General features: G+C 36.5%; 1 protein-coding gene across 2 annotated transcripts in view; it reads left to right on the forward strand.

Annotated features, from left to right (window-relative positions):
• Window positions 1–13,532, forward strand: part of Gucy1a2 (guanylate cyclase 1 soluble subunit alpha 2) — a 276,470-nt gene that overhangs the window by 6,316 nt on the left and 256,622 nt on the right. The window lies entirely within an intron of this gene.

A 13,532-nucleotide genomic window follows, 5' to 3' on the forward strand; every position in this document is an offset into this window, starting at 1 on the left:
AGAGAGAGAGAGAGAGAGAGAGAGAGAGAGAGAGAGAGAGAGACAGCGAGAGAGATGATGATGATGATGATGCAATTATTTATTCCATTTTAGTGTACAGTTTGTTTACCTTGAAGAATTCTGAGAGGCATCATAAAAGTTCTTAATTTAATTTTGCCTCTATATCATTATTACTTTTGCAGTGTCCTTGTCTGTTGCTTTGTGTCCTCTTACACAAAGCAGAAAATAAAATAAAAATACGCATATTGTTGATGATGATGGAAAAATAAATGCAGTATCTCTAAATATCTACATTGTGCATCACGAATAACCAGGAAAGTATAATTTTCCATTTGGGAGTTTTTCATACATCATGGAGGAAAAGAAAAATTAAGTCATAGGGGAATGTATGTCAAGGGGTATCTGCTGACTGACTCATTTATAGGCTCTTGTGTGACATAGGAGCAGAAATTTAACTAATAATTTAAAACCTCTATTTAAATTCCAACTTTTTGATACTTTTCTGTAGTGTTGATCACAGAACTTAGTACCATATGTGTATGTGTATTCAATAACATATATTGTAAAGAAATGGATAGATATTTTCATTAATTGTCTAATTGTGTTTCATATTTTTGCTTTTATTAAACAAAAATTGAAGAGTTATACTCAGATTCAAGAATGTAAACTTGAACAATTTTTGCTTATACCTGCTATTTGAAGAGAAACATCAGAATATAGTTACAAAAACCTGTGAAATAATCTTCTTTTCTGAGAGCTTCTTGAGTAATTTTAAGAATTAGGTAAATGAGATTACATTTAATTTTAAGAATTTAGGTAAATGAAATGACACTCCACCAGTCTGGGTTGCTTCCATATTCTACAAAATTCTCTGTTAAATGAGAGAAATGTTTGCCAATAAGTGAGCTACTGTTGCCAAAATCATATTGCTAGGGGTGAAATAATATCATGTACTTGTCAAATATCACATCAGTATATATCTGGAGATACAAAATATATTCTGTGAACCTTGTAGAATTGAAAATTCTAAGCATGGAGTGATTTAGGAATCAAGGTATTGGAGTATCTTTGAAGTCTGGAGATTCACTGGGGTTGTTGTGGGGAGTTGAAAGACAGTGAACATTCTTATAAACAGGTCAGGAAGGAAACATTTCCTTAATAAGATTTATCTGAGATTTGCAATCAGGAAATTGTTCATTTAAACTAGAGGTTATCAAACAATGAATAACTGGGATTAGCATTTGACATGCAGTTTCTTGCATGTGGTTTAGAGAGTCTAATTGTAAAGTTTCAGAGACATGTGTGTGGGAATTCTGAATGAAACTCAAGATGATTGACAGACACACTAAAATGCATGGTTAAAGGTGGTTGTATTTAATGACCCAAAGTCAATTGATTTCTGCTCACTACACTTTGTACACTAACTTGTTGAAGACCAATTCTGGAAATTATTCCTTTGATATGAACATGTGGAATAATGTTCTCCTCTGAGAACTCCCTGAGTAGTCCAGTTATATTTTAAGGGTTTTGGTAGATGGAAATGTGCACATGGGTGCATGCACAGATCTTATTTTCTTTAATTATATTGTTTTGTTTTTGCAGAAATTGCCATTTGTATCTCCATTAAGCACTAAGCAATATATATAGACATATATATTCTTTCAATATATTTACTATACTTATGTATTATATCTATCTATCATCTATCTATCTATCTATCTATCTATCTATCTATCTATCTATCTATCTATCTATCTATCTATTATCTATCTATCTGTGATGTCTAATGACTGTTTACCTTTGTAGTTTTAATTATTTCTGATATCTTGCAAATTTTCCTGAGGATATTTTGTGTTTGTACTCAGGAACCATTGCTATAAGTAGTCTTGTTCATCAAAATGAAAGAATACACATCCAAAAGGATGGGATTGTAGAAGAAAGAGAAGGGTTATTGTGGCAGTCAATTTTGATATGACCAGCAGTCTTTTTTTTTTCTTCAAAATATATTTGTCTTTTTTATTTCACTCCAGATTTTTATCCCCTTCCTGGTCTACCCTCTGGCTGTTTCCTTTCACATACCTCATTTCGACCAACTGTCTCTGGGAGAATGTCCCCACCCTCCCACCACCTACCCCACCAGACCTCTTCATTCTCTCGTGCTTCCATTCTCTTGAGGGTTAGGTGCATCTTCTCTGACTGAACCTAGACCAGCCAGTCCTCTGCTGTATATGTGTTGGGGGCCTCATATCAGGAGGTGTATGCTGCCTGGTTGGTGATTCAGTGTATGATAGTTCTCAGGGGTCCAGGCTTATTGAGACTGCTGGTACTCCTTACAGGGTCGCCCATCTCCTCAGCTTGTTCTAGTTCTCGCCTTATTCAACCACCGGGATACACAGCTTCTGTCTATTGATTCAGTGTAAATATGTACATCTGACTCTTTCAGCTGCTTATTGGATCTTTTGGAGGGCAGTTATGATATGTCCCATTTTTGTGAGCACTCCATAGCCTTAGTAATAGTGTCAGACCTTGAGGTCTTCCCCTGAGCTGGATCTCACTTTGGGCCTGTTGCTGGAACTTCTTTTCCCCAGGCTCTTCTCCATTTTTATCCATGCAGTGCTTTCATATATGATCAATTGTGGATAAGAGTTTTTATCCCATCCCGCGGGACAAGTTATTCCATGGTCCTCGAGGGGGATCCCAAACCTACATTGAAATGGGAATAAGAAAGAGAGAGGGAGACCATGCATCTGCTTGTGTCATAGTCTCGTTTAATGAGGAAAAAGACTAAAGTTTTATAGTATACAGAAAGGGGTCAGGGAATGATCAAAAGGAACATAGTGAGGACAAATGGGGGCGGTTAATCGCAAGTCTGAAAATTTCAGTGATTCATCTCAGGTACTTGACGTCACTGATCCGGAACACTGGGCGGCTTATCTCGAAGCTCTGTTCCTCCTATCAGCCCAAGATGACAGTTCTGGGCAGCTCCAGAAGGCTGGAAGACTCCCTCAGTCCTTGATGTATGTTTAGGGCTGGAACAAAACAGCCTTGATGGGGAGAGGGGGTGACTGGCTCTTAATAAAGAACTATATGGCTCTCAGCTACAGGCTGTAAAATGCCTGGGTTGTAAAGTGCCTGGGTATTTTCAACCTGGTCTCCAACAAGTTTTGACTGTGAGATGACAACCCCCTCCATCACTTGATGCCCTGTCTTTCGGCTGGAGGTGGGCTCTACAAGTTCCCTCTCCCCACTGTAGGGCATTTCATCTGAGATCTCTCCCTTTGAGTTCTGAGAGTCTCTCACCTTCCAGGTCTAAGGTACATTCTGGAGGGTCACCTCTCCTCTTACCTTCTGAGGTTGTCTGTTTCCATTCTTTCTACTGGCCCTCAGGGCTTCAGTCCTTTCTCCCCCACCCAATACCTGATCATTTCTTCCTTTCTCCTTTCTGCCTCCTATCCCACCCAGGTCCCTCCCTCCCTCCCCCCTTGTGATTGCTTTCTTCTCCCTCCCACGTGGGTTTGAGGTGTTCTCACTTGGGCTTTTCAGCTTTTAACATTTTTGAGTTCTGTGATCTGTATCTTGGCAAATTTGTATGTTTTTTTTTTTTTTTTTTTTTTGCTAATATTCACTTATTAGTGAGTACATACCATACATGTCGTTCATGTCCTTTTGGGTTTGAGTTAACTCACGCAGGATAATATTTTCTAGTTCCATCCATTTGCCTGCAAAAACTCAGGATGTCCTTGTTCTGAATAGCTGAGTAGTATTCCATTGTGTAAATGGACCATATTTCATGTATCCATGCTTCTATCATGGGACATCTGGGTTGTTTCCAGCTTCTGACTATCACAAACAAGGCTGTTTTGAACATAGTGGAGCATATGCCCCTGTGGCATGTGGGGCATCTTTTGTGTATATTCCCAAGAGTGGTATAGTTGGGTCTTCAGATAGATCTATTTCTAATTTTCTGAGGAACCTCCAGATTGATTTCCATAGTGGTTATATCAGTTTGCAATCCCACCAGCAACCCATTTTTGAATGGGTTTAATTAATATCTTTCTTGAGTAATACATGTACTGATTTAAAGCAATAGGAGATTCAAATACCCATTGTATAGGAGCTACTTCTCAAACCTACCAAAATTTTACAAAAATAGAATTTGTTGCTAATATCTACAGTTTTAGAAAATCAATCATTGAAAAATCATGGTTTAGTTCTCCATAATAAATGGTGATCCAATATTGGCTTAATATTTGTAGACAGCTTTAGAATCTATGTGTCGTGAGAGAAGACAGTATGTGTGGAATTGTCAGTATTACCTCAGCAATCTGACCATGTAATCCATTGACTTCTTTTCCACCCACTGCAATATGCTTGTTTTATGTGAGCCAAGAATCAACGTGCTTTCATTCTTCATTGTTTTATACCCATGAATCATTCATTCAAAAACCCTAACAGCATTTGCAGAGGTGATTTTTCTATTTGTATATCCATATAGGTGCACATAGATGCACACATCTTGTTTTCTTTTACTATGTATCTCTTAAAAATATATGTAATGCTATAAGCTAGAAGCATGAAATATCAACCTATGGTTTTATTGATTATTATTTTGGAGTGTGGTAATCCCATGCTATTAAGCATTCTATTGAGCAAAATGATATGAATTCATTGAATTATCTCATAAGCATTAATAACTATCATAATAGCATTGGAGAGCTAGAGTACTTGGGGGAAAATGGTATCATTAGAAAATTTGAGTTTAAAGAAAGGGAATGGAAAAAGATAGGATTAGTTTTCCATATTTTTTGAGGGACTACATAATATGGATAATAAAATTGAAGCTTAAGTTGAAGGGAAAGGAGAATTACAAAGCAGACATGTTTGAAGTCTTTGAGCAGTCTACTGGAGGGCTTGGTTATATCATAGGGAAGTGATGAGAGTGCCAAATATGATGGACTGGAATAATATAAAAGCATTTCTAGTCTTCCTTTTTGGATGTAAATCTAATGCATTAGTACTAATGATAATTAATATTAATGCATTAATAAATAGTATTAGTTATTTAGTAGATGTTTAGGATTTCCTCATTCATACTCAGTCTTAGAGTTGCTCTTTGCTCCCTTCCACAGACCAAAATGGAATAACCTAGCAACTAATTTGATACTAATTTATTGTATAGTATTTATTTTATAATTAGAAGAAAGTCTTGAAAAATATAAAGAAACTTGATTGTTTTGTTCAATGAGTCATTTACAGTTCGTAGTTACAATATAAGGTTTCCTTACATTGAACTCTCTTCTTAACTAATGGATGGCTGTCAGAAATTTTCAGACTTTCAATAGAAAGGTATGATGTGGAATGGATAGGATAGGTTTAGATCTGAGTATTTTGTATTTGGATAATGTGAATAGTGGAAGACTGTGAGATAATTAAAGGCTTGGAATCACTGATTTTCCAGCTTTATCACATTGCTCAATGAAGAGAAAATTGAAGACTCAGGATTACAGGTTGGAATAAAGCTAGTGGTTAAAGATAATGGCTTTGGAGGTTACAGCTAATATCTTGAAAATAGACAAGTTCTGAGTGAAAGTGAGACATCAATAGTAGAGAATTGAAGAACAATGAACTCAAACAAACAAAACCATGTAAGAAGCTGTTACAAAATGTATATTCATGTGGGAGAAGATGAGGTGGTCAATTTACTTACTTTGCAAAGTAATTGAGCACAGGGACCCAAATGGAGGAGTTAGGGGAAGGACTGAAGGAGCTGAAGGGACCTTGTCTGGCATCTGTGTGAGGGGAAACCCTTGGTTCTGTGAAGGCTTGATATCCCAGTGTAGAGGAATGTTAGGACAGTGAGAAAGGAGTGGGTAGATGAGTAGGGGAGTACCCTCATGGAAGCAGGGTAGTGGGGGGATGGGATAGGGGGTGTGTAGAGGGGAAACCAGGAAAGGGGATAACATTTGAAATGTAAACAAAGAAAATATTCGATTTAAAAAAAATAGGCACACACAAAAAAAGAATGGTACTTACAAAGCTGCCTTCAATATTAGAAAATAATGCTTATCCTGCATCTGAAAAAGTATAAAATGAGGTTTATGTGGGAATATATAATTAATAAACAATGATACTATGTCTTACATTTCTGATCTGGAGTTCTTACCCATGTATCATCAATATGATAAGTGATATGCATTTTACATTAAATACCACATTAAGGCAGGCATGATGCCTCCACATGGTCTGAAAGACATTAGTATCCCTTGTGTTAGTCCTTACATGGGGGTGATTTGTCTAATCTGTACACATGATTCTAGCATATAGATAAGGTAAAGTGGACATAAAATTTCATTCCTAGCAGTTGACAGGATAGAGGGCAGAGAGAGAGAAAAAGAGGGAGGGAGGGAGGGAGGGAGGGAGAGAGGGAGNNGAGAGAGAGAGAGAGAGAGAGAGAGAGAGAGAGAGAGAGAGAGAGAGAGAGAAGACAAAACGGAGAGAAAGAGAAAGCAAGCAAGAGTGTAAAAAAGAGCAAGACCTTTGAAATCAAATCAGTTTATTAGACAGTTAGAAACTCATGTTTAAATGTGATAGCATATCCCTGAAATGAATAAGAATTGAGAAAGTACAGGGTTTGCCCTTACAGCATTTTCAAGTTCTTTCCCAAGAACGATCGTACTTACTTCTTCATCCTAGGGAACTGTAAGATAGCCTGAAATGATTGTAATGCATTCTTTCTGTTATCTCTTTTGAGGTGAACCCTGAGACATGGGAGGCTCAGTACATCAAGGCAGTGTTTTATGTAAACAGCAGCTAGGAAAGCATCCATAAAATCTGTACAGCATCAAGCCTATGAAATCCCAGCATGCATGTGGAAGGAGTCAAAATTCTTTCCCTAGATATGGAGTTATTGGTAACTGATGGCTGTGAGAGAAGGAGAGTCAGTTTTCTTCAGGAATGCTGTTCTGAGAGGGGATCCATGCAGCAGCAAATGGCCCTATACCTGTGTACATATGACAAAAAATAAATGAAATATTTTAAAGATTAATTTATTTTTATGTTAAGTGTATGTTTGTCTGCATGTATGTAAGTGCACTGTGGCATGCAATACTCACAGACGTCAGAGACTGAGTTGGGTCCCCTGCTGGGAATCTCTATATAGATACTGGGAATGGAACTTGGACCCTGTGCAAGGATAGCGAATGCCTTTAACTGTTGAAACATCTTTCCAGTCCTAAACTAAGTAGATTAAAAACAAGAGCAGCTACACATGATGGGTGGGAACAGTGGTGAGGAGAATAGGATAGGATCTCTGGGGAAGAAATGGGGTGTATATTTGATCAAAACATATTATATGCATGTACAGAATTCTCAAACAACAAAAAAGTGTAATAGAATGTCTGTCAGTAGATTTCGGATTCATTTTTATATTATTTGATAGTGATACAGAAGATAAAACAAGGCTGAACAGGGTACATACAATTGAGTTTAACATTTTGACTTTCATTTTCTCATTTTCTGCATTAATTTTGCTGAATTTTATCAAGTAAGACTATTTCTGTATATGCTACCAAATTCCATGTTTGATGGTATATCATAATTTAATCAATGCATATTTTAAGCTGATAAGTATAGTGAGAATAGAACTATGTTCAAGAGTGCCACATGAATGTAAGAACCAAATAACATAGCAATAAGAGCCTAAAAACAAAAAACAAACAGAAATTCAATGTAAACAATATATAATTGAAAAAGTTATGTTTTGTTATATTTCTTTATCACATATTTATTAAATGCTTACTTTACTGTGTTTTGAGCCATACTGCAAGATTTATGGACTTATATATAAAAGAATGGCTTTAATTAACTACAGAATTTTAAAAGCGTGTTCCTTGAATGCTCATATAATATTATACCAGCAAAATGTCATGATATAGTAGTAGAAAAGAATCAATTTTTTTATATACAAAATATTATATCATTAAATAGATATTTGTTATTGATATTTTTGGGGGCAAGAATTTAAAATGTCTCATATGATATCAACAACAAATCCAAAGAGTAACTGTTGCTATACTGGCAAGAAGCCTACAACCTTCATTTAGTAGCATCTATAGACTTGAACAAAAATGTATTTTGTATATTTGCCTGTTGATCAGATTGTCTCAGGAAGTTTTCTTTTAACTTCATGTTTTGTTTTTTGTTTTTTTAAAAATGATATTGGCTTGCTTGTTTATGAGTGCTTTTATTTGTTTATTTTTAAAAATCAAATATTTAGTATTTTTGGTTAGTGAGGGTTTTTATTTCCAAGAAAGAAAAGGACACAGATGCCTACAGATTGTAACTCTGTCACTTATTTATAGATAAAATCCTGATTTACTTTAACAGTGTTTTTGAAAACCTGATACTGCCTGTCTATGAACTATTAGTTATGTAGAGACAACAAACAAACAAACAAAAATCAGAAAAAGGTTCTGCTACTAGATTCTGAGTGGAACAATGTCATTTAATTTGAATTTGTGGAAAGCAAATTAAAAAAATTCCACAAGTGATGAAAAACTCCCTTATTTCTTATAAAACCAAAACAATACAATCAACAGCAAAAAAGTTCTTGCTCCCCCAAAGCATTTGTTTTAGAGACTGATAATGTTGATATTGGGTTGACAGGCAGAGACTGAAAAAGTAAATCTTAGCTACAGACAGTTATAATTCCATTTGAAGCTTCAGACAGATATAAGGGAGTTTCTGGAGAAAGGAGATTTATTGTTTCTCCCTGGTGCAAATATCAATAAATGCTTTGTGGGCCTGACAGTATTTTCAAGTTATAAAATCTCTCTCTTTTTTCTCTCTTGTGCAAACTTACTGTCATTATGAATGTATCTCAAAGAAAAATTACCTTTCTTTTGTTTTAAATTAAATTCTTTCTCAAAGTGGATGTATGGCAAGTCAAACCTAACTGTTCTTGCCTGAGGGACAATGGAGGAGTCTCATGAACAGATCATCAATAGTAGCTGGCATTATGAATGCCTCTTGCTTGCATTCTCCTTTCCTTTAGTAGCTGCACACTTAAGGTTATGTTTACCCTGGTTTCATTCCTGTTGCAGTACAATACAATGACAAGAACTTTACAGTAGAAAGGGATTTCAGTGTACAGTCCCAGGTCAGAGTCTATCATTATGGGAAACTAAGGCAGGTATTTGAAGCAAATAGTCATTTTTTGAAAGAAACATTGCATTCAGACTTGCTAGTGCTCATCCCCTTCTGTAAAGTTAATACACAGAGAATACATAGAGAATAATGCCACTCCTGGTGCACTGGTTCTTCGAAGATCAATTAATGTACATTATGTATCTATCCACTGCAACCCCCAGAGTCTAACCTGATTTGAAGAATCTCCCATTGAAAATTTCTTTTCTAGAGATTCTAGATTGTATCAAATTACCTATTAAAACTATCAAAGGTGAAAAAAAGATAAGTGTATCAAATATTAAATTAACTTATAAATGTAAATTTCTTTGTCAATCTAGTAATCTTTACTATTTATTAAAATCAAGGTAATGTAGATCACAAACACCAAGCTGACACAGAGACCCACTTATTTCAGTTATAGAGCTGTGATGTTTAGCCGTCATTAGCTACATTAATAATGCAAAAATATAATTCTTAATGTAACTATTAACTATAGTGAAAATTGTATTAGACAAGATAGAAAGATCATTTTAGTACAAGTTGTTCAATCAATCTAAACTTTTCTCTTTTTTAAATTATTTTGTTCCATATTTTCTTTATTTACATTTCAAATGTTATGCGCCTTCCCGGTTCCATCCCCTGAAACCTTCTATCCCCTCCTCTCCTGCTTCTATGAGGGTGTTCCCCCGCCCACTCTTGCCTCCCCCTCCTCAAATTCCACTACACTAGGGCATCAAGCTTTCACAGGACCAAGGAACTCTGCTCCCATTGATGCCTGAAAAGGCCATCCTCTGCTACATATAAAGCTGGAACCATGTGTACTCCTTGGTTGTTGGTTTAGTCCCTGGGAGTTCTGGGGGGTCTGTTGGTTGATATTGTTGTTCTTCTTATGGGGTTGCAAAACCCTTCAGCTCCTCAGTCCTTCCTCTAACTCCTCCACTGGGGACTGAAATAGACAGTGCTCAGTCCAATGGTTGGTTGAGAGCATGCATGTCTTTATTTGTCAGACTCTGGGAGAGCCTCTCAGGAGACAGCTACTGTCAGCATGCACTTCTTGGCATCCACAATATTGTCTAGCTTTGGTGACTGTATATGGGTTGGATCCCCAGGTGGGGAAGTCTTTGGATCATCTTTCCTTTAGTGTCTGCTTCACAATTTGTCTCTGTATTTGATTATTTTGTGCCCCTTTCTAAGAAGTGAAGCACCCACACTTTGGTCTTCCTTCTTCCTGAGCTTCAGGTGGTCTGTGACTTGTATCTTGGGAATTCCAAGCTTTTGGGCTAAGAACAACTTATCAGTGAGTGCATATCCTGTGTGTTCTTTTGTGATTGGGTTACAACACTCAGGATAATATTTTCTAGCTCCATCCATTGTCTAAGAATTTCATGAGTTCATTGTTTCTAATAGCAGAGTAGTACTCCATTGTATAAATGTACCATATAGTCTGTATCCATTCCTCTGTCGAAGGACATCTGAGTTCTTTCCAGCTTCTGACTATCATGAACAAGACTGCTGTGAAGATAGTAGAACATGTGTCCTTGTTATATTTTCAAGCATCTTTTGGGTATATGCCCAGAAGTGGCAAAGCTGGGTCCTCACGTAGTATTATGTCCAATTTTCTGAGGAACCACCAGACCGATTTCCAAACTGATTTTTACCAGTTTGGAATCTTAAAAGCGATGGAAGAGTGTTCTTCTTTCTTCACATTCTCATCAGCATCTTCTGTCACCTGAGTTTTTGGTCTTAGCCATTCTGACTTCTGTGAGGTGAAATCTCAGGGTTTTGATTTGCATTTCCTTGATGTCTAAGGATGTTGAAAATTTCTTTAGGTGCTTATTGGCCATTCAGTATTCCTGAATTGAGAATTCTTTGTTTAGCTCTGTACCCCATTTTTAATAGTCTTATTTGGTTCTCTGGAGGCTAACTCCTTGATATTAAGCCTCTATTAGATGTAGGATTGACAGAGATCTTTTCCCAATCTGTTGGTTTCAATTTTGTTCGATTGACACTGTTCTTTGCCTTTCAGAAACTTTGCAATTTTGTGAGGTCCCACTTGTTGATTCTTGATCTCAGAGCTTAAGCCACTGGTGTTCTGTTCAGGAGAATTTCCCTTGTACCCATGTGTTAGAGGCTCTTCTCCACTTTCTCCTCTATTAGTTTCAGTGTATCTGGTTTTATGTGGAGGTCCTCGATCCACTTGGATTTGAGCTTTGTACAAGGAGAAAAGAAAAGGTCGATTTGCATTCTTCTACATGCTGACCTCCAGTTGAACCAGCAACATTTCTTAATGCTGCTGTATTTTGTTCCTGCTGGATGGTTTTAGCTCCTTTGTCAAAGATCAAATTACCATAGGTATATGGGTTCATTTCTAGATCTTCAATTCTATTCCATTGATCTACATGCTTGTCTCTGAACCAATAACATGCAGTTTTTATCAATGTTGCTTTATAATACATCAGGCATGGTAATTCCTCCAGAAGTTCTTTTATTGCTGAGAATAGTTTTTGATATCCTGTTTTGTTTTGTTTTTTTTTTTTGTTATTTCAAATGAATTTGAGAATTGTTCTTTCTAACTCTGAAGAATTGAGTTGGAATTTTGATGGGGATTGCATTGAATCTGTAGATTGATTTTTTTCAAGATGGCAATTTTTACTATATTAATCCTGGCAATACTTGAGCATGGGAGAACTTTCCATCGTCAGAGATCATTGATTTCTTTCTTCAGATATTTGAAGTTCTTGTCATAAACATCTTTCACTTTCTTGGTGAGAGTCACACCATGGAATGTACTATTATTTGTGACTATTGTGAAGAGTATCATTTCCCTAATTTCTTTCTCAGTCTGTTTATCCTTTGAGTAGAGGAAGGCTACTGATTTGTTTGCATTAATTTTATATCCAGCCACTTTGCTGAAGTTTTTATCAGGTATAGGATTTCCATGGTGCAATTTTTGGGGTCATGTAAGTACACTATCATGTCATCTGCAAATAGTGATATTTTTACTTCTTCCTTTCCAATTTGTATCCTTCTGACCTCCTTTTGTTGTCTAAATGCTATAGCTGTAGCACTTCAAGTACTATGTTGAATAGATAGGGAAAAAGTGGGCAACCTTGTCTAGTTCCTGATTTTAGTGGGATTTCTTCATGTTTCTCTCCATTTATTTTGATGTTGGTTACTGGTCTGCTGTATGTTGCTTTTACTATGTTTAGGTATGGGCCTTGAATTACTGATCTTTCCAAGACTTAACATGAAGGGATGTTGTATTTTGTAAAATGCTTTGTCAGCATCTAATGAAATGATCATGTGTTCTTTTTTCCTTAGAGTTTGTTTCTGTAGTGGATTATGTTGATGGATTTCTGATTATTGAACCATCCCTGCATCCCTGGGATGAAGCCTACCTGATCATGGAGAATGATTGTTTTAATGTGTTCTTGGATTCAGTTTGTGAGACTTTTATTGAGTACTTTTGCATCAATATTCATAAGGGAAGCTTGTCTGCAGTTCTCTTTCTTTGTTGTGCCTTTGTGTGGTTTATGTATAACCATGATTCATAGAACAAATTGGGTAGTTTTCCTTCTGTTTCTATTTTGTGGAACAGTTTGAAGAGTACTGGTAATTAGGTCTTCTTTGAAGGTCTGCTAGAATTCTGCACTAAACCCATCTTGTCCTGGACTTTTTTGGGTTGGGGGACTTTTATTGACTGCTTCTATTTCTTTAGGGGTTAAGGAAGACTTTAGATGGTTTATTTGATCCTGATTTAACTTTGGCAACTAGTATCTGTTTAGAAAATTATCAGTTTCATCAAGATTTCCCAATTTGGTTCAGCGTAGGGTTTTGTAGTAGGATCTGATGATTTTTTGAGTTTCCTCAGTTTCTATGTTTCCCTTTTAGTTTCTGATTTTATTACTTTGGATACCATTTCTGTGTCCTCTGGTTAGTCTGGTTAAGGGTTTATCTAGCTTGTTTATTTTCCCTAAGAACCAGCTCCTCATTTTGTTGACTCTTTGTATAGTTCTTCTTGTTTCTACTTGGTTGATTTCAGCCCTGCAATTGATAGTATCTCCTACTCCTTCTGTTTCTTTGAGAGCTACCAGATGTGCTGTTAAGCAGCAAGTGTATGCTCTCTCTAGTTTCATTTTGGAGGCACTCAGACCTATCAGTTTTCCTCTTGGCACTGCTTTCAGTGTGTCCCATAAGTTTGGGTATGTTGGGGCTTCATTTTCATTGAATTCTAAAAAGTCTTTAGCCTCTTCCTTCCCTTCCTTCCATCTTCCTTCCTTCCTTCCTTCCTTCCTTCCTTCCTTCCTTCCTTCCTTCCTTCCTTCCTTCCTTCCTTCCTCCCTCCC

This window comes from Mus pahari, chromosome 10, assembly GCF_900095145.1.
Source record: "Mus pahari chromosome 10, PAHARI_EIJ_v1.1, whole genome shotgun sequence".
Lineage (NCBI taxonomy): Eukaryota > Metazoa > Chordata > Mammalia > Rodentia > Muridae > Mus > Mus pahari.